We start from the raw sequence: 27415 nt of genomic DNA, 5'->3' as shown, positions 1-27415 counted from the left end.
TATTTTAAGAATTCATATGGTTTCTTGTCTGAGTTAGATGATAAGATTGATGCCACTCTCCTACCTGTGAGCTGAATTAGGAACAAGTAAGATGACCGACTCGCCTGACATGTATCCAAAATGTAAAAAAAATGTCTACAAACGCCAAAGTTCAGAAACTAAGTTGTAATGTCTAAAACATTTAAGATTTCACATGAAATAACTTCGTAGGGAGCTTTCAACGAGGTTGGAGGTGAGTCAGGCTAGCTGCTTCCCCCTGCTTACAGTCTTTATGCTAAGCTAGGCTAATTACCTTCTGGATCTACTATACCACTGTAGTAAATACATATCATTTAGGAAGAAACAGGAAATTCTTAGAATGAATACAGGTAACCCGTCCTTGTCGTCTGACTGTGATTTTGATTGGTTTAAAAAGCTTCGGAGAGGAGTTGGTCGAACACATCTAATCTCTAGTCTGTCCAGTTGCTAATCAGAGTGTAAACAACAGGGCTCTCAAGTGTCACGCATTGAGCGTGAGACTCACGCATTTCGGTCTTAAGTCACGCACTCCCGCCACACATCGTATTTCTCACGCTGAAAAAAAACTCTCGGCTATGACGGAAATGTCACTCTTGCCTGTCTTCAAAACTTGAGAGCCCTGAAACAATGAGCGGTGCACGGAAAAGGAAGAATTAGCCTGGATATCCCCCGACTACACCAGAACCTCGGAAAAATAACCTTCCCCCCCACAATCTCATCCGTCATCAGACTGCTAGCCAATCGGTTCTTAGTTTGCTTTTCAGTTAGTTCTTCCCACTGGGTACTAGAAGAACAACATGTAAACACATGAAGTTCAAAAAGAGCACCAAACGTCACACGTTCTCATGTTGGTTGTGGTTGGGGCTGGACCTGACTATTTGACTAATATATACATTTTTGGCATTTGGATATTTGTTTGTTTATGGACTCTTGATGAAGTGACTGACAGGAAACGTTCTGCTTTAATGACACAACTCTGTGCTGCCTACTCCCAAGAGGTGAACGCTCGAGAAATGCTCGCCGCAGCTTTAGTCACCCCTTCCTCCGGACCAAAGGACCTAGCTCCAGACCAAATAATTATTGTTTACGTGTACCGAAGCTCCGGAGCTCATACAATGGTATTCTTTAGTCATAGTTCTGTCAAACTATTGGCTTCAAACTATTTGTTGTTGTTCCTTCTACCTGCAATCTGCAATTTAAATGGAGAGAATATGCAGAATGGGCCAGATGGCGTATTCCAGCCTGCTATTCCCCAGCCCATCAGCAAACCCTTTGTGCTTTTTCTTCTGAAGCCCTCAACCCCAAAGTGTCTGGTGTGACACCATTTAAACATTTATTGAATTAATTAATAACCGGTTGGTTATTGGTTTTTATACCACAGTTTCAGTGCCGTTTGACATTAACACGAGCGTCAACAGACTGTGTTGACCAACATTTGCGCTTGATGTTAATACGCCAATAAAAACAACAGGATTCAGATTCTCGCCAGACCAACATTTCAAAACTGTTGACTTTGCCCGTCTATTTGTTTGCATGTACCCCGCCAGTTGAGTCGTGAATATCTGTCAATCACAAGTCCATCAACCCGCCCAAAGATGGGCCCTACACCCAATCGTACAGACCTGAATGCTTAAGTAACTCTCGCCTAACAACCTTTGGTTTTCATGGAAAACGGAGCAGGAAATGATCATTTGCATCTCCGGCAACCTGTCAGGCCGAACCCTCACCGGAAAAATGAATACTGTCAAGCCCTGATTTGACGGACAATTTTGCGCGTGCCAACAGTGTGTCAGGAACTCATCTCCGCATCTGTCCTTCAACATCGCCACGGGGTGCCATCCTGCTTTTACTCGCGCTCGCTGATGAGAGAAGGACACGCCCCCTCCCGATTCCCCCCCAAAATAGACCCCGTGTCTCATGTCCTCTTTGGAAGCAGTGAGTCTTCCTTGTCATGACACATTGTCAGAAAGCTACGCAAAGTTGCAATTTGCCCAGGTAGCCGCAATCCAAATTTTAAATACAAGCGAGACATGATCCCTCTAAATTTAGATCAAATCCCATTAAGCTTGCAAACATCAGTGACACACTGTTGGAGGGTGTGGACTCTAATATAACATGCTCATGCACTGCGCTCTTATTATTTTGTGCATTATCTCTCCGCCAGTTGTTGTCTATTGTGGTATGCTCCTCACAGACCGTGTGAACTAAAAGTGAATGTTGAATGTACAATTAATGTAATTTAACAAGAATATTTGCAGAGATTACAACAATAGGCTACTGCTTTCCACAAAAGTAATCACGTTGCACTTTTTTTGGGTGAATGGAATGCAAGCAATGTACTGTATGCATTGCTGGTTGTGTTGCTTTTCGGTAACAATACATTTATTGGCTGCAAAGTTGGTTTATTGCGAACATTTCCGAATTAAAAGACTCCGTAGAGGCGATCACGTCAGCCTGACACAGGGTTTATCTGACCTATAGGAAGCTTTTCACACCTGCTTTGGATTTTTCACAGTGCACCTTAACAACTCTTGATAAAGGATGTCACTGTTATGCCGCTGGGGCATAGAAACAAGCCGTTAAAAAGCAAAAAAACAAACACCATAATATCTTTGGCATTCGCCAGAAACAAAAAGAAACGCATCCATTACCGCAGTGTTAAAAAGGTGATTTGTATTCTCTGGGTGTTGTGGTGTCCTGTTTTCACCCAGATATCAGACTACATGCTAATGTAAAGCCCATAAACCAGAAGCCATAAAGCAAGCATGCCTGGATTCCTGATTAAAAAGAGTAGATTAAGAGCCAGCATGGCTGCACAGAAGACATAAGTCATACTCACTGCCGCTGTGTGTGAGCACTATGAGAGAATTTGCAGTCTGCTCCCCCCCCCCCCCCTTTCCACCCAAACATGGCACTCGGGGGGCCTTCCTTGTGTATATCATTGCTGCCCTCTGCAGTTCTACACTCATTTGCTTCCTTATGAAGACGAGTGAAATGAGTTGATACGGCTGTAATGGGCTGCTGTATGACAATGTCACATTTCTAAATTGGACGGGCTTCGACTGCCCCATGATGGCGTTTTAGGAAAAAAAAAAGCTGAATAAAATGAAATGAATTCTTAAAAATACGAAAACAGCCATGTACAATGATGCAGAATATGAATTCCTTTAAAGTCTGCCCACAAAGACACAGCAATCAGACGCACAGCCAGACCTCAGTCACATTAAACTGTTTCTAGGGCAAGCCCCCCCGTCCTATTTTTCATTCACTAAAGCACAAATCCACAGTGACATGAATGTTCAATTCACACCTGTGGTGTGATGTGCCTTGCGACGCTCGGCTCTTCCCCTTGGTCCCTCCCGCTCGCCGGCCGGCCTGTCGCATAACAAGAGAATGCAATTAATGACAGATGGCCAGGCGATGACCACGTCCTTGAGCCGCGAGCCTTATTGGCACCTACCGCTAATTATATCACATATAACACAACTAAAAGCATCATAAATCTGGGAGGGAGTGGAAGCTTTTATGCAAGCCCTCGCCTCTTTTTTCCAAGTGGTAAATTGCTCTGCTCTTGAAATATCTACAACCTTATGACACCCACACTGCATTAGCTTAATTGCCTTTTTTCTCTGCCCAGGTTGCTGGGCCTTGAGAAAACAGAAGAAGAGGGGGAAACAAAGAGGCAGTTGTGCTCAAGAAAATGATGGGATCGTTCCACTGATTAACAACAATTGCGGCCGATTAGGTGTCATTGCCTGCTCGAAGTGATTAGAGGCAAGAGTGCATGAAATTATGATGTGCCGTGGCAAAATTGTCAACCACTGTCAAAGGTTTGTTAATTGCACTTGTATTCTCTCACTGTCAATGAGATCATTCGTATATTACCATGGTTTTGCATATGACAAGATAGGTGTATAGACAGATGGACAGGTAGAGATCAGACCTAGATCCTGTAAAAGTTTAATGCAACTCCAATAATGAGGACACCTCATCGCCTCACCTGAGGAGTCCCAGAGAGTCTGGCGCTCACACGCGTCCGCGTCGACAGCTGGTGTCACCGCAGGGTTTTCCCCTCAACACAGAGTGACACTGCCCACCCTTACAGCCCAACCTTCCCATCTCACCGTGGGCTCGTTACGAGGAGAGTGATGACGATGTCTTGGAGCAGCTGCTGCAGGGACAGCTCCGCCAAGAGATGGGGAGCCCCACCAACGCACTAAAAGCATCCCAGACACGGAGCCGCGTACAGTACAGGGCTCTCAGGTCATTTAGCTAGAATATCCTGCGTCACAAATAAACCGGTCTCAAATAATCAAAATTCCAGAAAGCAGAAGCTTGCATATATTTTTTTCACACTCACCTTAACCAAAACCACTTAACCTAAAGCACTTAATATTTTCATTGCCCAGCTCAAACAAAGGTTCATGCACTTCATGTACAATCAATGGCTGATATCGACTCCAACACGGACAACAGGGCCTCGGCACCCGTACCGCAAACATCCAAGTGATGGGTAGATTGATTAATTCACCTGCAGCTTCATTCAGAACGGTCGTTAATTATGAGTTCCTTTATATTTTATTTATTTTTTACTGTATATGCAAGACCAACTGCACTCTCTTGGATGGTTAGCTATCTTTCTGAGAGATCGCAAAGAGTCTTTTATAATGGTAGTTTATCAGACTGTAGACATGTCAGCTGTGGGGTTCCACAGGGGAGCTGCTTGGGCCCTTTACTCTTTTCCATTTTCACAAATGATCTCCCTTTGTCAATTAAAAACTCCAACATGGTAATGTATGCTGACGACACAACACTGTACAGTAATTCTTCAAACAAACTGGAACTTGCTACCATTCTGAATCAGGATCTGGAGAGAGTGTCTGATTGGGTGAAAGTGAATAAGCTAGCCCTGAACATTTCTAAAACTAAATGCATTGTGTTTGGCTCTAGGAATAAACTTAACGGTGACACAAAGCTTCATCTGTCAATGTCAGGTTCAGCGATAGAACAGGTCCAGAAGGTCAGACTACTGGGTGTAGTGTTGGATGAACAGTTGTCGTGGTCTGAGCACATCGACAGCATTGTGACTAAGATGAGAAGGGGTATAGCTATGACCAGAAAGTGCTTTGCTTATTTAACTCTCCCTATTGTTTGTCAGGTGTTACACTCCCTGGTCTTTTGTCATCTGATGTACTGTCCATTCATATGGGCAGCGGCTGCTAAGAAGGACATACATAAACTACAAATGGTTCAAAACAGAGCTGCCAGATTAGCACTCCAGTGTTCAATTATAACTAATTCTGCATATATGCACTCTCGCCTGTCATGGTTCTCAGTTGAAACTCAACTTCACTTTTGTCTTCTCATGTTTTTCAGGAAAGTAGTATTTAATCAGACACCGGTATATTTCTTCAATCAGTTACAATACATATTTAACAGACATAACCATAACACAAGGAATGCTAGTTTAGGTCAATTGATACCGCCAACCCCAAGAACTAACCTCCTCAAACATACCGTTATCTATCGTGCAATTACCTCTTGGAACTTACTACCTCCTTGTTTACCTCACATGAGTAATAGTTTGTCATTCAAAAAACAATTAAAGGCGCACCTAAGAACATTCACCACTTGACGTATTCTATTGCTTTTTAGTCATCTGATTTTCTTTTTCTTTGTATGAATTAAGCTGAATTGCATAACATATATCTTATCCTTCGACTGTACTATGCATCTGACTGCACTATTTTTTACTTTGTTGTACTATTTTTAACTGTTGGTTTCACGATATGTTTTGTATGTTTTTGTATGTATTGTATTTTGTCCTTTCTGTGGACCCCAGGAAGATTAGCGGTCGCTAAGGCGTCAGCTAATGGGGATCCAATAAATAAACAACAATAAACAACCACAACCCTAATCATGAGATATGTCCAAATGCCTACTTTATCCCAATGACGCTATATCATATGTATTTTCCACTGGCTTTCTTGCAATAGACTTGTACCGTGTGATAGATTTACCCTTAACGTAACAACCTAGCAAATTATTCTTAGCCTTCCATCCGATTGTAAATTATGTTGCAACACAGGCACGGTATTAAAGCCGTCTGACAAGGTAAATGACCACCATGTAGAGCTCCAATCTTATTTGGATGGCGGCAAAGTCCACACAGAAAGCTGAGTGTGCAGCAGGACTGCTTACTCTAGTGGAAAAGAGAGATTTATTAACATATTTCATTAAATATATTGGACAGCCATGGACCAGGTGTTGAAATAGTAAAAAGGAGCTCTCTTCAGGAAAGTTTGTCTGTTTCATTTTATGTTTGTAATTTGGTAAAATATTATATAGGTGGAGGCTTCAAATAAGCCGAGTGGACTTTTTGTCTCTTCCTGCACTGTTATATTCATTTATCTCTGTTTTTTGTTTTTTTGTTTAATTGTTTGAATTGTGCAAAATAAAATAAATATAAAAAGTTAACGGGGAATTTGATCAAAACGCAAGAGTGAGTCCAAATGTTCTTTAGAGAATGTAAACCATCCCTTAACACCCATTGAATAAAAGATGGGAAAGTATGAAAAAAGGGTATGCCAGAATGTGAATGTGAATTACCTAATGAAATGCGGGTGACCAATCACATTCATTTGCATTATTATTTTCCCAGTCCTAAATAATGCACTATATATATATAACTGTAATAATCACTATTGTCCAATACAGGGACTGTAAGTCCCGTTTGAGAACTGTTTAACAAACACAAACAATATGCAACAACTGCATATTTCCTTATCCAACCAAAGGGATGGGAAAGTGTTGATTAGGAAAATAAATGGCAAATGGATTGTAGCGAAGGCTGCTCAGCTGAGAAAGCACAGCAGGATGGATTTCCCTTCACCGCAGAGGGGACGTGAACTTGCAAAACTAACCTTTAAAATCACAGAGGCAAAGAAAAGGGGTGGAACCGGTCCCAAACCCCCCGTGCCTACACTCACAACCACACGTGCACTTAAACTCACAGTTCCACATGTGCTGTAAAGAGGATTTCCACTGAACGCCAGAATAAAGTGGAGACCACGGCGGCACGTTGGAGCACAGAGAGAGCAGGCAGAAAAAAAACACACGGATGGTGAGATCAATAAGGGTGTGTGAGAAGCGGCTTGCATTTCCTCACTGGTCATCAAAAGGTTATTTTACACCCAAAAGCACGTATTGATTGCATGCACTCGCCGCTCTCTCAGATAAAGCGGAGAAATATCTGCTGGGGGAATTTACACGGTATTTATTTTTTGCATTTGGATTAGGGTGGGCGTTGGGGACGATCAATGTTTGTTTAATGTAGCTGCAGGGATAAAGTCATGAATCACAGGCTCTGGGGCTATATTACATTTTATTTGGCATTATCATTGGTGGGCTGTACAGGCCCAGATATCCTTCAATTTAGTCAACATATGGAATTAAAGTTCTATTTCAACTTTTGCAATGGTGCCAAACATATCTGGCATCAACATGGACGCCCGCTACAGAACTGCTAAACATATGACAACCAAGCGAGATTAACAGATCTCTAAAGACGCATAATCGGCACCACGTTCTAATAAGGCACCTTCTAGATAAATTATTTGATTTACACATTATACAGCAGGAACTTGTGAGTTTTTAGCATTTTTGAATGAAAAATTAAGTCTTATCGTATCGGCTCTAGAAAATCCATCTGTTCTTTTTAGCTGAATCCTATCAAGTCCTAATTTTTTACTCCATTCAGGAACAACCTGCACTGCAGACGCGATGGTCGTCTTTATTAATGACTTGGTAACATTAATAACAGCTGATTTGATGGCCAATTAAAAGTCAGTCATGCCATGACTACTGATAACATTACATTACATGTCATTTAGCTGACGCTTTTAACCAAAGTGACTTACAATAAGTGCATTCAGCCATGAGTACAAACAGAATCAAGGAAGTAGCGTTTCTTCAAGAAAGCCAAACTACATAACTACCAGAATTAAGTTCCATTTAAGTGCCACTGAAGTGCTAATCGGTTTATATTCAAGGTATAGTCTGAAAAAAAATATGTTTTTAGTTTCTGGCGGAAAATGTAGAGACTGTCTGCTGTCTTGATGTCAGTGGGGAGCTCGGGAGGAGCCAGGAGAGCAAACAGCGGGGGAGCGGAGTGTTGTGGGTGAATTTCAGGAGGCTGAAGACCAGTCGAACTGCTGCATTCTGGATGAGCTGCAGAGGTCGGATGGTGTTATCAGGTAGACCTGAAAGGAGGGAGTTACAGTAGTCTAGATGTGAAATAACCTGAGCCTGGACCAGAGCATGTGCCGCCTTCTGAGTAAGAAGAGGACGTATTCTCCTGGTGTTGTGCAGCATGTACCTACAGGAACGTGTTGTCGCAGTGATGTTGGCACTCAGGGAGAGTTGACTGTCGAGTGTCACGCCGAGCTTCCTGGCAGTCGGGGTCGGAGCTAACACGGAGTTGTAGAAAGTGGTAGTCAGGTCGTGGGTGGGAAAGCCACCTGGAATGAAAATAAGTTCAGTTTTGTCAGGGTTGATAACACACCAGCCAGAGATTCCTCACAAATATCGGTCATATGTATGGCTTTTAGCTCTTCTATAAAGCATGTTTAATGATTTAAACAATAGTACAAAAACGGGAGTTCCTTCGAAACCTTTTAAGCAAGATGCCTCTTTAGGAGGTGATACCAAATAATTTGATGAAGTAACAAACAAAAGTTGCTGTGACAAAAAAGACAATTTTGCCTTTCTATCCCGAGACTCCTGATTAGCTGTCAAAAGGGGAAATGTATGAAACGAAAACCAGCACAATCAAAGTTTCATCGGTGACAGTTTCACTGTGTCAGGAACTGTTCCTGCACAAAGAAGACCTTTAGATACATGCCACTGTCAAACAGTTGGCATAAATTGCCTTAGCCAAAACACGCATCACCATGACATCGTACTCGGTCGCTGCAGCGGTTGAGATCAATTCATCAGCAGACACCGGAGCATGTACATATTTCATTGTTTCTGGATAAAACAATTAAAAAAGCAATGCTGGATCAAGTCCAATATCCATTGCTGTTAAAAAACAAACAAGTCTAGCATTTCTGCTGATGAAGAAGCGTTAGCGAAGAGAGCATGGATCTTTTTCCCTCTACCGCCACTGTACCGTCCCCGGCACGTCAGCCCCGGGACACTCATTGACGTGGACCACATAGCCAAGCAGCAATCCTGAGGTTCAAATGAATTATTCAACCATAACCAATAAGCCAATGTTACAGCACTCAGACTGACACAAAAACGATGGCATCCCCACTTATGTCTGTTGAAATTACAGAGATTAATAAGAGCACTCAAACGTCGGCACAGTGACAAACAACAATGTTTGATCTGCCGGGATTTGGGGGAGGAATCTATTTACGAGCCGCTTTGATGTAGCATGCAAGGGGCAAGGAGACATCTGACACACAGTCCCCTTAAAAAGTTGGTTTGGTTGATTCGATTGATCTAATTGAGGACGCTATATAGTTTCAAACAGCCACGCATCAATAACTGTAAGGAAACATTATAGCCAAGGGGAAATGTCTGCCAGGGCCCGAAGCTGAAGGGAAAGGGAGGCAGTTAGCTCGGACAAGTTGTGATATCTACAGTTGACGAAATGAGATCATCTCTACGGCCATGCCGGTAGCTTTTGAGCTAAATGTCAGCAAGTGGACGGGCTCAGAGTGACAATGCTCACATGCTGATGTTAAGCAGATAAGATATGTTCCCCTTTTTTGCGTTAGCATGTCTGGATTGGCTAACTAGCACTCGAGCTACATTGCTATCTACGCCAGAAGAGATTCCATCTTACTATTTCTGCAAACAGAAAGTCAGTTTTACATCACTAAAAATTGAGCATTGGGTTTTTCACTTCGTCAGATGAATGAAGTCATTTGAGGACATCGCCTCCAGCTCTGAGAAATTGTAGATTTTTTCATTCCTAAATAATAAAAAAAAACGGACGCCTTAACAGTATCTTTTAAAACCTATAACTCCCCATGAGTCACTAATGGAGAAAAAAAAGAAAATACATATCCATGTCGTCTCTCACTTAATGTCTCACTATCTTTCACACACACGTGTGCAAACAGATTACTCGTGAAAATGCTGAATGTCAACTGTGATGACACCATAACCGCCAACGGGAGGCTGTTGCATCCTCATCATCCTCATTTCTATGTGTGTATGACAGGCAGCAGAGTGGCTTCAAGTGCTTTCTTTGCTCTCTCAGGACATGCATGTTGCAGTAGGTCTTGGCCCTTGATCAAGTCGCTGGCCTCAGAAATGACGTTGCTCCCCTGACGCTGTAGCTGCTCCTGCATAGTTAGGAAGGGTCAAATGCTCGACAACATTTCCCCACTGAGGCTAATAGCAGTATCATTTAAAACCTATAACTCCCCATGAGCATTAACTGAATTTGCTGGTAGAGCAATGCAAAGAAGGAAAAAAAAGCCAGCCAATACCAAAATAACAGCAAATCAGAACAAGAAAAATAACCTGAGATACAATCTAATGTTGAAAAGGTTTTAAAGGGAGACTTTAAGGTTTATGTAATTGTGTCCATCTAAGAAATTAAGTCTTTTAAAGTTCAGGCTAAAGAGCGCGACAGAGACAAGATGAAGGCCTTAACGGTAATGGTAGCTGGCAGTGTGATTAGCCAGAGACAGCACCATTAGCTAGAAGAGTCACTCACTCTCAGGGCCGTCTTCCCTCGCTCTCTTTTTCTTGCTTGTGGCGCATCTGAAGATCGGCGTTACCCCAAATCACAACAGTGACCGGGGGAAAGCGTGTTTAAAAGGTAGCAACACTGAAATGTACTTTTTGTTCCCGAAGCGCGAACAATTTCAGATATTGTTGCCGTTATTGAAGAAAAAAAGGGAGACCACATGCAAACGCTGAACAACTGAAGGACCGTTTGGCTGCGGCGCCACCAAAACACTCAGAACAGCCAAACGCTACAGATATGGATCAATATTGCTTTCTCTTGACAGGGAGTGATTGATCACAGGCCAACATGAGATTCCAAGATGAAAACAGCAGGTGTCTTCCCTGGAGGAGGATGTCGAGTAACAGAGCGGTGCGCCCGCTGATGAAACCGACAGGCCGGCGAAGACATAGAAACCAGAGCCTTCTCTCGCCCACGCACCTTACGTGACGAGACTCGATTGAAGAGACTGTGGATGCAGCAGCTCTCGCCACTGCTGCTGCCTTGGAAGTCTGTTACATCAGTCTCCCACTGTTTCGAAATTATTTTCAATTGGGGTTTTGGGGGTGTTTTATGTCAATTGCAGAGCAACATGCCCTGACCAGTGTTAAGGAGGTGCCTTTACAGGGACTACGTGGCGACAACATGGTTTGTGCAGGATCTTTGTACTTTTAAAAACTGGAACATGATGGACACGCTTTGACATTTCTGATTAAAATAATCCACGTTTATTCGTTAACAGGAGGCGACTGCTTTCCGATTTCAGTTGCTCTTTTCCACATGGCTTCTACATCCAACTCATAATGGCTTCTACCTCCAACTCATACTGGCTTCTACCTTTAAATCAAGCATTTCTCACAACAGTAATAGAAAAGCTGCCACAAAAGGTCCCTTTAGAGTTTTACCAAAAGACTGATTTCACATCGTAGCTCATTATCACAACAGCCATCTCTGATAAGACACACTTTTATCACAAAGCAGATGTTTTAAAGCAGGGATTTATAATGTAACATTTCATATGCTGCACATTCAGCTCCCCTGTCCCGACCGTCTGTGTCACCCTTATTATACATCTATAAAAATTACAATGCAAAGAGTGTTCGGAGCATGAGGCATCCAATCGGAATTGATTACGTGGATATCACATCCCATCAAGGACATCAGAGGGGTCCTGGCAGGCTGAAGTAATTCAGTCGCATGTTCAGACATGTTTAGGCAGGCTTTTGATACTTCAAAAAGGTTGAAATGTTTGTGATAACATCTCTTGCCATCTATTCATGTGCTGGACTGAGCCGGTGAATGCTACGTGTGGCAGGCTTTCTAAAGGGCAGCGGTGACCATGAAGACGGGCCGATGTTTGAATCATGACATTTACTAACAATTCATGAGAAAAGGGGGAAACGTCCATAGATGCGTGTGCTTGGATTTGTACTCGTGACGTCACTTACCAACCTTTTGAAAGTTGAAAAAAAAAAATCACTTCCATCCATATTCCATTTGGATTCAATAAATGTAACTCAAGCTGTGCACATGTCATTAACGCCACATTCATAATTATACTTTCAAGTAGCTTGTATCCAATAAACCCAAAATGAAATTAGGCTTAATTGCATCTCGGGGAAAGGTACCTTCAATATCATTTCTGAGAATGGGCTAAATCAAATGCTACAAAGGAATGCAGTCCAGGAGACTCGAGGCAGCAGTCACATGCTTGAGTATATAAAACACAGCGATATCGACATAGACCCGCCATCGCATGCTGCCTTCTGCACGGAATTGCGTTTCTTTCTTTGAATGTGTCGTTTTAATCATTTTAAAAGGCTTGAAGTGAAACTATATCCGGAAAAGGAAATGAGAGGAACAACATTGGTCTTATTCTGGTAATCATATCATGACCTCTAAGAAGTATCCAATGATCCAGTCGGGGTCATTGCTTTATAACATTATTTGCATCTTACTTAAAAAGACCCCCAAAAAACGTTGCAGAGCTTCAGAACATGTATACAAGCTTAAAGCATCAATATATGCATAATATTTAAAATAAAACCAGGTTGTAAATAGTGACTAGTATCAATATCTAATCCTCTCATGGTTAATTAGGTAGCTGCTGTATCATAATTCTTCCATGTCCCCTCATTTGGAGTTTTTTTCACATCCATTAGCTCAATTTCGCCTGATAAGAGGGCAACATAAACAACCCGTAGAGTGTCCATAGGATCTAATACATTCCTGAAGCATGGAGTCAGGCTGAAGCAGGTGAGTGGGAGGTGAGTTCCCACATTGCGATGGGCACCTCCTCCTCAGACAGACGGGGGGTCAAGGCTGGGCAATAATCCAATAAAGCTGATTCACTGCGTTGCTGTGATATGGGGGTCACAGTGTTCTCAGACAACGGGAGAGGGAGAGGAAACTGGTAATTGTCCTTGAGAAACACCACCGGTCCAGGAGTAAAGCCAGTCATGAGTTACACTGACAACGCTATTACGGACGGGCAATTAAAGCTCACAACTTTGCAGACTGCAATTTTTTCAGACGTTTAAGTCTCTGGCTTGTTGACGATTTGACTTTCCAGAAGGAGTAGATGGAGAACAACGCTAAGATGCATGGCAGCGCCTTGCCCAACGTTGTGGACCGGCCTTGAGGATGCTAATCGCTCCGTTATGGAAATTGCATTGGCTACTTGTCGATGGTGATGCCGTGGGAGGCAGGGCCACCTAATTGGTTTAAAACGTATTGTGCCATCGGCAGGAGCTTATCAATACTTGATATTCAGACCTAAACGGAGGATTTAAAGAACACGGCGCCCATGAAAACACAGAACTGGCATGAAGCAGGGCGAGAGGCCTATGTAGTCCAAAACTGCATCTTCAACTAACTTAATGGGAGATAATGCATTGGCATAAGGAGAAAAAACTGTGCTGGCTGTGAAATAATGTTGGTAATAATTACGTATAAGTGCACATTTCTGAAAGAAGCCCCAACATTTTTTTTCTCAAACTTAAAAAGGTCATGTCTCTCATTTTCTCATCTCCCTCCTCAATTTGCAGAAAATCTCTGTAATTGTGTTGTGTTCTGTCCCACTGCCTCTCCTCGCAGACGATACAGTAATATCTAAACTAAAGAGAAATTGATTCCACTGCCCTTTCTCCAGATAATGTACGTGTTGGACTCAGCTAATCTCCAGTAAATTGTGGTCCAAACTTGTAAAGGTCACGGATCTCGGTACCGTGCGTGGAAACGCCATGCGAGAGTCGCTGCCTGTCCATGCTCATCAGTGCTCGGGGGGGTGGGGTGGGCCCACGGGAGGTGACAGATAGCTTGGGGGTTGATCAATGTGCCCACAGCTATTAGGTAAGTATGGCTGAAAGGGCAAGTGTGTTTAAGCGAGCCGCCAGGGAAAGCATGCTTTCCATCACTAAAATTGGATGTCAGCATTGAGATTAGCTGATGGTGTGTGCACAGCCACAGCGTATACAGGGTGACACTGACCAACATGGCAGGTTTGAACTGAAATGAAAATGAATGTTTGCTAAGAAATCAGTACTTAACAGCATGATGGGGCACCCCAAATGTCGTAAAGGGACTCATAAATAACACCACGTGGGATTGTTGAAAGAGGATAGCAAACGTGTATCAATGTTCTCCAGTCAGCCGCATCCCACGGAGGTTTGTGGTCCAGCAAAGCCCAAATGCATTTAAATGACCACTGCTGCCATAGGACACGCTCACACAGAAGCCCACAGCTGGACCACGGGTACACATAAGGTAGAAATGGAAAAATTTGCTCAATATATGCAGTATCGTGACAAGTGGAGAGAACAGAGATTTTAGTTTCTCTCTAAAAGGGGATTTAGTGTTTTCACAGTGTGGTTTCTTCTCCGAGCCGTTCCCTCGCGTCCTCGGCCAAAGGAAGCACCGAGGCCTTTCTTTTAAGAGCTGTATACTTCTTGGAGAAGAGCTCATTTCTCAGCGCCATGGGACAATATTTGTCACCTGAAAGCACGGAGCACTATTTCCAAACTTTAAAGGGTTAGGGTTAGGGTTTAAAAGTCACAACGACGTAGAGGAAAGGGCAGTCGTGCCTCCCTGTCGCTGATGTGTGTCCACGGGCATCGGCAGAGGACACAGGGGCCTCAAGCGCCGTCTAATGGTCATGACCCTCATAAGAGATCCGTGTACGTTAACTAATGCATTCAATAGAAAATCCAAGACAAATGGCAAATTAATCAGCCAACTAAGGGATCCCTTTTTTACTTGAACACATGAGAATTATTTAATAGGTGGCAATAATTGTTTAGTGACTCAGGACAATTGATTTCATTATGGATGTGTGAGCGAGAACATGGGGCTTGAGAAGGCATATGCACAGCTAAATGAAAACAGATGAGATACATGCAGGAATTGTAATTGGGAATTGAGTGTGTGTGTGTTTCTGTGTTGGTGTGTTTCGGTGTGTGTGTGTCAGTGTGTGTGGATGGGTGACAATAAAAATAATTTTTCAAGGTCTGAAGAGTACGCAATAAACGTAGATTCATTCCGAAGGTCGCAATGTTTTCCAGAGATGGTTTGTTTGCGCTTTAAAAAGCACTAGGGTGGGAAAAGAAAAGAAAATGATGAACAGGAACCGGGTACATTCTGAACCAAGCTTCCATTTATCAGTCAAAACAAACGTCCACCTGCCTTCTCAAAATGTAAAAAAATAAATAAATACAAGTTTTGTGTATGAATTTGAAAACTGTGCCTCGAGCATCGTCAATATGCTAATAGAACACACTGGAATCAGTGTTTGTTAATGATGAATATGATCATTTTGCTCATCATAACCACTCAACCAATCTCTAGACCAGGATTATGAAAAAGTGTTTGATTGTAAATATTAGTCTATAGGTACGACGTAGGGCAACAGTAATGTGAGCTTTAATAGCAGATCCATCCCATAGATCTGGAATCAAGATTTTGCTCATTTAATTCAACTCTTAAAGGTCTGCATAACATTTACAATGATAAATTAGTATATCTTTGTTCTCTGAAGCTCTTTACACATTTCTGGCAAAGATGAACGCATCACCAACCCTGTTCAGTGAGGAGGTAAAGAGGAATAAACTATTGAAATCATACCATCATAATATGTTTCCCTGAAATGTCCTGACAACTCCAAATGCATCCCTCCTTGCAACCAGCTTTATTTATGGTAAATATGATCTGATCTGACTGATTTGCAGCCGTTGCAATCCAGCAGGTAGTCGTGTCGGCCGTTCCCAAAACACAAAGGCCTGCCAGCTCTCACTGCAATCTGATAATTGGCCTGCCCCAAAGATCTGCAATTACTGCACATCATAATTAATAGCCTGCTTTCCGGAGATTATTCAACTTTTGTCCTTTCGCATATTTGTTTCTTCGTCTACAATTAAAGCTGCCACTTGAGGAAATCCGAATGCACAATTACAACAGAGGTGAAGGATTGGTAATCATGGGTCAGCGTAATTGTATTAGTCGTCACAGATGGAGGATGATATTGTAAAAGCTGTGCTTTGGACTTATGCTGGCTGCCAGAACACTGGACCTCTTTTCCCGTCATGTCGAACGTTAATGTATAGATCAGCGCCAAGGAAAAATCACGCAAACCCAAAAAATATTCAACAGAAGAGATTTCTGAGGTTTTTGTTTGATGACTCGGGATTAGTTAGCGTGTATACAGGAGTAAACACTACTTTCAGTCCAGCTTAAAACATTATCTACCAGAGTTTATGACAACCATTTGAGAAAAAAAAACATGATGAAAAGAGTGTGAAACAAGAGGATTTGGAGTTGAGTTGAAGATGATCAGATTCAGCGCATCAACTGGTGGAACACACGGGAACACGAGCATGAATCACGTTGCCGAAGCTGTTTATGCGAGGCAGAGAAGATGGAACACATAAACAAAGTGTAAAATTGGCCCTGGACATAAGCAACCATCCTCTGCTGTACGCTGGTATTGTGAGTGCGGTGGACTTGAACAACAATTCTGTCCACGAACATCAACACAAGCCGCTGTGCCGCAAACTATTTAGACAGAACCCAAACAAAAGTGAAGGCACATCATTCTGAACAGGCACACTTATTGATTCCTCCTCAAAGCATCAATCACTCATGCATTAGCATGAGTCAAGGGCAGAATCACACCCTCTCTCCTTCCCCAGCGAGACAAGAGGCTGCAGCCGCCCGAGTGGCCGAATCGCACAGGGGCCGACACAAAGGGGGCGGCGTCAACCTTTAGTCACTGTGGGCAACGCTGGACATTAATGCTTTGTCATGCTGAGGTAACAAGTAATTCAACATCGGCGATAAAGACGAGGATGAGCAATGATCTTTAAAATTAGGTGAGTTTGATAAATGTGTGTGTGTGTGTGTGTGTGTGTGTTCAGCACATAATTTATTCAGTGACTCACTTGCTCTGCGTAGATTCGGCACGATTACACGAGCCTCCGTTCTCAGCGTCAAGACAGCGAGTTTTCTAAGCCTCGCTCTGTAAAAACTTGTGATTATAAAGCTAGTTTCCGAAAAGGAGGCCGACTAAAAAGCACACGTCTTCCCTTTGTGGGTCGAGAGCGTTTTTCCACAAAAAGGTGCAACATCTCCCTTGACCTCAGCGTTTTGACGACGAGATCTGCCACTGTGGACGAAGGCCCCTCGACACATGGCCGGCAGAGTGAGCCGTGCTCACGGCGCGGTGGAGATGGTTGGGGTGCGATAGACTTTCTCCCTTCCGTCACAGTTTGCTGCTCGGTTACGTTGCAGACGGCCGGCTGCGCTTTCACCAAAATAGCGGTGAGACTTTGAATGCCCAGGGTAGCATGGCTAAGTTTAGCATCTTTTCACTCCACAGGAACACACTTTTATGCCAGCAGAAAACCTTTCTGGCTCATATTGTATGTCAGGCCGGGTATCGTTTGAAAATTGTTCGATACCAAATTAATTCTATACATTCCTATACATTTACCACAATGGTTCTTTTAGTGAACAGACTAATTGGTAGTCTTTGTTTATATAAGTGACTCCACGTGATGTAAAACAGTTCATTATGCAATTAATTAATTGTCATAAAAACATCTTGACAACATCTTAAGACAATAATCCAATTACACAATATTCCACCTGTTACCAGTCCACCAAATGCAACACTTTATTTTCCCCATCACTTCACGAACTCCACGAGCAGAAATAAATTATATATATATAAATATGTCACTTTTCACGATGGATTGTTGCCCAGCAGTGTAGCATTTGAAAGTACATTTTTTGAAATGCTACACTGTGACAGCAATGAAACATTTCTACGTGCAGTGCTCACTCGACATAAAACACATTGAGGTAACATTACGACACTTCCAGCAACGTCACGGAGGACAATGAGGGCGAAGCAGCGTCCTCGATCTGTTTTGATGAAATATTCAGTTCTAAACCCAAAAACACAAAGTGTGTTGGAGCGTCGTTTAGTACGCAGCACGTTTGTACACAGTACCGACAACGTTATCTCCCCTTCATCTGTCCTCTGCTTCGCTCTGTGTGTGTGTGTGTGTGTGACTCCACTGATCTCAGTGAAACACGAGCAAAATATATTTATTATTCGAGAAAGTGTATTGAAAGCAACTTAGGCACCTGGCGATTAAAGAAGGGAGGTTTAGACCAGGTTCACTTAAAGTGGACTAACCTGGACCAGATATTCTCATTTCAGGATTTCTGAAAGAAAGGTGGCCCGGCTCGTCATCCACCAGGTGTCGTCGTACCTGCACTGTTGCATACGCGAGAGCACAGCCACCACTAGTTGGCAGTGCAAGCGAGATCCGTTGCCTGTCTGCAGACAGCACCGTGGTTTGAGCTGCCAGGTGTCGTTTACGCGTATTCCACAGAACACAGTAACATATCTTGGCCAATGATTAACGTGAATTAGTTTTTTATTTTATTTGTAGTCACACAACTTAATATAATGTTACGACAACTCTGGTTGAGGGATTGCATACATAGCTTTAAGGTTGAGCCTTCCCAGGTGATGTCCAGAGCCCGATGGGTGTCGGTCTAGATGTCACACGAGGCTGGAGATGTGCTCCTGTGCCACGGTGAATAAGAGGAAATAACTTTCCTCTCCAGACTGAAAGGGCACAAGCTACTGTGTTCTCTTAAGCACAGATAAATCGCAACATCACTTTATTTAAAGACGTAAGGTCTAATTAAAAGGACTATAAACACGCTGAATCCAATCAATGTCCCATCGCTTCACTGCTTTATTTTTTAAATACAAAAAAAAAGAAGAAAAAAGCCATGTCCGGCATAAAATCTGTGTAAACAATCAATTCCTTCTGCTTGCTTTATCAGGCTGGACGGTTTCTGAGCACAATACAAGCTGCACGCAGACTCTCTGGCTCGTCTCTTCTACGCTGGCCTCGGTCCATCGGGCCCAGATCAACCATTCCATCGGATTATCATTGACGGGAAGTCTGGACCTGCTGAGAGAGGCACTTTCCCTCCTGATTCTCGACCTGACATTGGGACGGACAACAAACAACTTCCACGGGGAGCGCAGAGCTCCATAATCCATACTGACCTTCCCTGGCTGCAATTCAGCTTTATTTGTAGTCAGATTGAAGAGGAGAAACCGGGCTGTGTGTTGTTGATATGGACAAGATTGCAACAATTTCCCCCAGCAACACTCCACCAAGCCGTGCTTGTATCGTATATGTTCTTTTATAAACTACTCTTTGAAGCTCTTTTCATGACTCAATGTTACTCCCCATCTCCCAATCAGAGGACAAGGACATCTGTAGATACATACGCATTTTAATGACACATAGTAGTCGTTCCTGCTTTTGGTTACCATGGTGAATAAAGACCACGTCTATGTTCTTAAACAAAAGGATGAAAAAGATCTATATATTTTTATATGGTCATACAGCAATGATTTTCAACACTGCCCATGAGACATTCGTGAAAGAGCTTAGCAGTATTGAACTACATCAACATAATGCCCAACCATGGGCATTATGTTAATGTATGGTGACATCACATAGCACAAGCAACGACTCTTCTATCGTTCATTTTATTAAAACATTCAACCCTCAGTTTGGCTTCATCTCTCTTTGCGACACGTTTCTTCCCCCTGAAAGAACATCTTTCAAATAAGTTGACACGCAGCTCAATCTCCTCCATTGTGGAACCGTTAATCTTGAAACTGATTATTATCCGTTAAAACAAAGTCGATATCTAGCAGCACAAATCCCTTCGTTTGTCTTTGATTATGTCGATCTCCTCAGTTTGCTTGAGATGACATTATGTTTAATCGTTATGTTCTCTAATTCTTTAATTATTACTGAGACTCCTCCGCCATTTGCATACTTTGATCATTAGGAATAGTTCAGAAACCAGAATACCGAGAGATAATTAATTGAAACTTTGAGTAAAGATAATTTGGTGAACTTATTTTGGGATGTTCATATCACAAGAAGTAGGTGAGAAGAAAAAAAGGCGACTTCACCGGAAAGGAACGATAATTTTTCCAGTGTGCATTTGTATGTACAGCGTGTATGTGTGTGTGTGTGTGTGTGTGTGTGCCTGCGTGCTTTCAAGCAGCTGCAGTGCTTTCAAGTCTGAGTATAAAGTACAGAACCAAGAAATGGAGAACAGGGGGAGTAAATGTTAAAATTAACATATTGATGGATGTTAGAAAATAGGCGCTTCATCTTTTTCATCTAAATTTCAATGATGCATAATCATAATGGTCATTTGCTTTGCCTATTTGCATAGTTCCTGGAATTATTCAATTTGTAGGTCATTTTACACACAAAGAGAAATAAAGTCATGAACTCTGTTTTTAAGTGGGTCGTGATTACATGTTGCAAACTACCACATGATGCAGTAGACCTGCAGCACTAAACACACACACTCACTGTGTATTGGCAGACACTTGGTAGTTTGGCGACTACTAACTATTGTAATTTAATAGGAAAAATAATTGGCCATGTTGGCAGTTTGGAAGTTGCTGAGAGTTCTCATCATTGCTCGTCTTCATCACCAACATGGACGTACCAATACTTCCAAATACCAATACTTCCCAACCAACTAGCAGAAGCTGAGTGAACCAAAAGCAGTCAGCATTCACTGAACAGACGCCTTGGGCCAAGTGGATAGCAACGGACTGCAGGCCCATTCCTGTCGTGGAAGATGTCGGTCTGAGTCCCTCAAGACGCACCGGCGTAGAAACAGAGCCGACTGCTGCAGACGACTGGACATCTCTGGGTAACACGGTTATCTCAGAGTTAAAAAGTCCCCTGCACGGTAAAATCAGGCTGTGTACTTTTATTTATGCTAGACCACTTAACCTCACTCTAACAGAGACCCTGACTACTGAACCGAGACATTTTATGTTGGTCCCTGGTAAAAGACAAATGTTTCTTCTGGTACCTGTACGCACAAGACACTAGTTTTTAATTCGTTTTTTGAATTTTGGGCATAATGTGATAAATCGCTGTTAATCACAGAAAAATCATGCGGTTAATCCATTAAATGTGTTCATCTTTGCCCAACACAACCTTTTTCACATATAGAATAACCTCCGCTTTGTAATGTCACAATATGTCATCTCTTTAATTCTCTTTGTCATCTCTTTAATTCTGAGAACAGTCTTCATTGGAACAACAAATAGTTTGTCTTTTCTGAAATAACAAGATGATTAGTCCTGAGCAAAGTTTTGGTGGAATTTAATGTCTTCTCCTTTCTAAATATATTTAAATGAAAGAGATTCGTCAAAATCCCAAGAAAAGATCTCATTTAGTTGAGAGCTTTTAAACATATCCCGCTTGTTTAGTTCATCCGTTTTATTTTGGTTTGGGTCAGAGACGTGCGGTATTTTTTGTTCGTCACCTGTCCGCAGGAACCTCTGGACTTGTTTTTTCTGGAATTTGTTCAAATGTGAAGCCGACTGATCTGCTATAAGTTACTGCATTACGCTTCCATACAAATGAGACCTTTTGAATACAAAGTCTAACAGTATTCACCCTGTGATATGGTATGTATTCACCTTTGAAATGGTATTCAGTATTGTCTGTATATGTCATCAACAATATTTTGTCACATTTCTCCTTTGTTTTCAATGAAATACCAAATGTTGCGCAGACTTTGACCTCACTGCTTTTGATGTTTTCCAAACAGTGCTATAGATACACTCATCTTTGTGTTTGCATAAATTGTCCACGGACAGGCTGCTGCAGGTTCCTCGCTAAGGTCTCCATAGCAACACCTTGTCATCTGTGGTTAAGTCAGTCTGTGCACCGCTGGTGTCACAGGGAAATACAGCCTCAGTACCCATCACAAAGTGACAGTGCAATTTATTTTACTCCCTGAACCCGTCTCCCCGCCCAACCTTGCCCGAAAGAAGCATCAACACCTGCATTACTTAAAGGAAATGAAGATAGTGTTCTCAGTCACTTCTAAACGCTTTCGCGCTAAAATGGATATTTAGCTTCCTGACTGAATAGTAAAATAAAAGTCAAATATTCATATAGACCAGATACAGTGTCTTGATCATACGTTTTGATTTCTCTAAAATCACAATGAATTTAAAAGTCATGTAAATGGATGTGATTGTTGTCACCGTCTGATGTCACAGGCAGCTCATCCAAACACGGCAGAGCAAATCTACATAATCTATCAATAGGCTGTAAAGCTTTGCACCTTCAAGAAGACCGAGGAGATCAATTATTTCCCGCAAGTATTGACAGGATTTTAAATGGTGGCTTAACACACTCGGGAAACATTTTTCACAGTTTCTCCATTAACCTGTTGAACATTTGTTTCAAAGACTAATCAGATTAATGTCAGAGTCTGGGCATAAATGAAGTGAGTTTGATTAAAATCTGTTCTTCATGTCGTGTTGAGATATAAACTCCTTCTCTGAGTGGCTGTAATCATTCATTCACCATCCATAAATTGCATAATCACCCTAATGGACCATGACATGTCTGTCTGAAGGATAAACGTATAAGGGAAATAAAGTTTATGTATTTCAAGATCTAGCTTGTTGGACAATGGCTGTTATATTCTTATCTTGTGACAATAATAACAATGTTGCTAGCATAGTGGGGCTTTAAACAAAGGTTTTTCTTTTTCTTTCTATTGATTTATTTGCTAGGGACAATTCACATTAAGAAAGCATCACAGAGATAGCCAGGAGGCTTTTAAAAAATCTGTAATCCTTGGACAGAGAAATGCCACAATCCCACGACGCCCAGTCTTTTTCTAATTTCCTTCCTAAGTGTTAGAGCAGACCATATCTGAAGGTTTCGAGAGATTACTCATCAAAGCTGCACAGTCCACGGTTTAATGGTGAACCCTAAATGATAGGCTGAACAGTGGAGCAGGGATAGAACTTAATGCGTCAGGAGATGATGCTCATGTTGACTTTACTCGGCTTGTTAATAAAAGACTCACATTTCCGTACCTTATTAGCATAGCACAAACGCAATTCATCACCCCTCTGAAACAGAACTCTTCACTGCCCATTTTCATTTACAAAATGATAATGAAGGAATGGGACCAATGTGACATCACACTGACTTTCAACTCCAAAATATAATCGAATCATGCCCGAGTCCAGGAGGACGTTGGGCCAAATTTGATGAAATCCCGTTTCATCATTAGAGATATGACGATCACAAGAATGGACTCGCCCGACGGGCAACCCGAAACATGATGCCTCCCGCTATGGCTGTCGCCGGCACCATGCACATGTTGACGCCTTAAATCAATCAAACTTTTATAACAGACTCACGGTCCAGATAGTACAAACCATTAAAATATAATAAAATACATTCAAAATCACAAGTAAAAAACAACAAAGAACTACCAGCTGGGAATGGTATAGTGCTGCATTTTATATTTGATAAAGAAGAATATAGAATATACACTTTTATTAATCCCCAAGGGGAAATTAGTTCTCTGCATTTAACCCATCCTTAGTTATTAAGGAGCAGTGGGGGCGGGTGAAGCGCCGGGAAGCAACTGGGGGTTCAGTGCCTTGCTCAAGGACACTTCGACTTGCAACTAATGGGGAGAGCGGGGATCGAACCCACAACCCTGCGGTTGCAGGACGGCCCTCTTACCCCACTGAGCTAAAGCCGCCCCAAACATGATGTTCTCATTTTCGGAGTCATCAACCTGGCAGATAAATTAGTACATTAGATTTCTTAAAACTGCTTTGAATGTATTGACTCCTGCAGCCACAAACATCTCATTGCACTAATCCACCTCGGACCTTAAAATGCTAGAAGTAACCGCTGTCGTTTGCATACTTTAAACAACCATATGACTAAAGAGCTTTGTCCAATGGACATAAATTCTCAGGTGGTGGAGGTCCTTCTGGACAACACACATATCCAGCACGCATAGCGATTATCGGGACTTAATTAGTATTCATCTACTACTATATGAATAATAATAGACAGAGCCAATTGCTCCTAAACAGCGGCGTGCTGTTTGTTTTGCCCAAAAGGTCTAATTATCTACAGAGGCTCCCGCAGCCCCACAACCTAGAACAATTTAACCGACCTTTTTCTATTTATTTCTGCTATATTTTGCGTTGTGCGTCCCAGCGTGATGCAGACCCAGTGGAGAATGATGGGCATATGTGAAAAGAAAAAACATCTTGGACCAATATGAAAGGCGAGAAGTGAGGAGGAATGTCTGGAAACGCCTTCTCAAACCGCGAGAGCCTCAAGGTATTCTGCTCTGCACTTGAAAAGACTGAAAACTGACGACTTCTCCCCCTTTCGCTGCCTCTGATGTGCATCTTGCAAGCTTCTAAGTGCCGGCGGTTTAGGAGAAGTCAACGAGAAGCCCAATGGATCGCTGTTGAACTAGTAACAGCAAAGGGAGTGCTGAAGAGCTGGGGGAATACGGGCTAAGTGGGCTGTGAAGAGTTGGAACACTTGGAAGTGGGATTTGACAAGTTGACACTTCTATTTACATATCTGGATGGTTATAAACGTGTGAAAGTCATTCAGAGTAGAACAGTCAGTTATATTAATCTGGTCGTTGATCAAAGTTTATGAAACTAAGTCTTGTCTCTGTGAGTAAGGGCTCAATTTCTAGTCGCAAACTCGCACATAATCCTTAGGCAAGACATTTAAGTGGCTAATATATCCTGGAGAACATAAAGGCGTGAAGGACTAAAAGTCTTATTTCCATTATAATTCAACTCAATTTTCAATTCAGTTTATTTTGTATAGCCCAATGTCACAAATTACAAATTGGCCTCGGAGTGCTTAACAATCTGTACACATGCAACATCCCTGTCCCAGGACCTCACATCGGATCAATTATAACGTTGACAAGATATCTTCAACTCAGCAATCTGTTTCTTATCTATTCATCCGTTAATAATATATATTTACGATCCATTTAGTTATTAATATGGTAGATATTCCTTCACAAAATCCAAACATTATCCAATTCTACTTGATACATGTGTTTGAGAGCGTTAAGAGTCTTTTAGCTCATTGTTTTGGTTTTATCACACCAACCTCATTAACATTGTTTGCACGCTACACGCTCAACAGCAAACAAATAAAGTTTTCCTCCATAGCGGATAATGTATTACCGACTGAAGAGAAACATCCAGTAGCTGGAGGAGATCCAAAGAGAGGTGAAAGGAGAGGGGATGTTTGACTTGCATTCAGCAGGTGGCCAAGCAAAACTCTGAATGACTGCTAATGTAGTTCCTTGCTGTTCAGCATATTAACAAGCAACTGTTTGAGTACGAGTTTTCCCTATCGAGATTATAAGGTGATAGTATGTCAGTGTTTATCGCTTGTTTCACAGGCTTCATGTGGCCCAAACATTATTTCTATAAATTCTGGACGTAACATTTGTTGGCAGATCACTGTTAACTATTCCCACGATGGAAAACAATGCTGTGTCCACCATGATTCTTACATTTGTTGAAGTGTAACAATGCAATGCTTCACCTTTGATAGATATGCAAGTACTCAAACACACTTTATGTATCCCTATCACTTGAATTATGGCACAAAATAATGCTAATTCAGAATAGTCTGACATCACCCATCCCAAACTACTGTTGGAAATGCATCAACGACACATTTCATCAAGAATAAAAAAAACTGTCTGAAGGGTTAAAAGCAGATTATTTTTTGGAACTTAAATGTCATTATTTTAGCATTTGAATTAAAAAAAAACCCACTTTGCAATGGGAATCATTTAGTGATGAAAACAGGCTACTGTGTGTAAGTTTGGTGACCAACAGTGCCCTCTTGCTTCAATCTGCCCCTGCAGCCACTGCTGTGATTATGGGCCTACATGGAGGTAACAGTGGGGCTCTCGACTCCCCCTCAAAAGGTCTGGCCTTATTCTGCCATATCCATCTCCCACTTACTGGAACCCTCTTAATTGATGGATGAGGATTTTATGGGGAATGGCAGCGGTCGTTATACCGGTGATTTTCCTTCAAATGTATCTACCACTTGGCTGGAGGAGGAGAGGCTGAACAACAAACTCTCTTGGACCCTGAAGAGACAGAAAGAAATGTGGGCTGGTAATGCCATGTCGGCAGGGGGTAAAAAGCGAAGGGTGGATGATTGATAGAGACTTAAAATGGAAGGGGGACACCCACCTTCGCTCTCATCACGCCTATATAGCCACAGCATCCGTAATTTCCACTGGCTGGAATCAGGAGGGGTCTAATGAAGAATAACTGCTCTTTTCCTCATCTTTACCCGCTTTCTGCATCTCTGTGTGTGTCTGTCCTTCCTCGTTACTTGCACCCAACTGCTCTCTCTGCAGACAATTTCTCTATTGACAAAGTGCACTAATGAAATGTCACCTCCGACACCTGGCCGAGAGGATTGATGGGCCGCCACTTTTTTTCAGTTTATTTGAATTTTCCTTCCCTACACTCTCTCACACTTCCATCAGACATTTTTTTTCACAACTGTGGAAATTAAATTGTATATTTTCTCATGCCCTGTAACTAGAGGTGGGAACCAAAATCTGCTATCAAGCCGGCCCTGGGGATACATTATTAAAGACCAGTAGAATTGATAAGCATCAACATTATCATTTCTGATATAAGGGGAACAATGGACATTTCTTAAAATATACATTATTCTGGAACCTATACGACATGATGGAACAAATACTGTTACCTGCTCAGAAAAGTAGTATGCAGTGTTCCCGTCTTGTTTCTTTTAGTAGTTATATTTTAAGCAAGTACTTCTATTTTAAATCCTTAATTAGAAATCAGTTTGCCTTCTATTTCCATGACTCCCCACATCTTTGTTCTCCTAATGCCTGCTCACTAGTGATGCCACAGATCATGAAACTCATGGATCGGATCACGGATTAAAGTCACGGATCGGATCATAAATGGGATCAACATAGAAGACCAAAAAGGATCAAATATCACTTTTAGAGATCATGTTTTTATTGCCGGTGATAGTGCCGATCACTGATGATCCATATTTGCAGAACAGATCCCTTTATTCTCTTATCATAGCAGCTGGTCGACAAGGCTCCACACTCCGGGCTTTTTTTTGGGCCACCATCCCAAACATAATTTCAACTGAATAAAAAGGTACACAAATTGAAAGTGTTGGTTGT

The 27415-nt window shown here is 42.0% G+C and overlaps 1 protein-coding gene across 2 annotated transcripts in view; it reads right to left on the bottom strand.

Moving 5' to 3' along the window:
* elavl2 (ELAV like neuron-specific RNA binding protein 2) overlaps window positions 1–27415 on the bottom strand; it is a 136675-nt gene that overhangs the window by 73193 nt on the left and 36067 nt on the right. Inside the window, exon 1 of one of the 2 annotated variants that reach the window (XM_056442854.1) lies at window positions 7032–7052. The exons of the other annotated variant lie outside the window; for it this stretch is intronic. The gene's annotated coding sequence lies outside the window, so the exon portion shown is untranslated. Of the gene's footprint in view, window positions 1–7031; window positions 7053–27415 lie in introns of those variants that run through there. 2 annotated transcript variants of the gene reach the window in all.

The sequence above is a fragment of the Pseudoliparis swirei genome, chromosome 21, assembly GCF_029220125.1.
Source record: "Pseudoliparis swirei isolate HS2019 ecotype Mariana Trench chromosome 21, NWPU_hadal_v1, whole genome shotgun sequence".
Classification (NCBI taxonomy): domain Eukaryota; kingdom Metazoa; phylum Chordata; class Actinopteri; order Perciformes; family Liparidae; genus Pseudoliparis; species Pseudoliparis swirei.
This window is presented reverse-complemented; position numbering and strand designations above follow the sequence as displayed.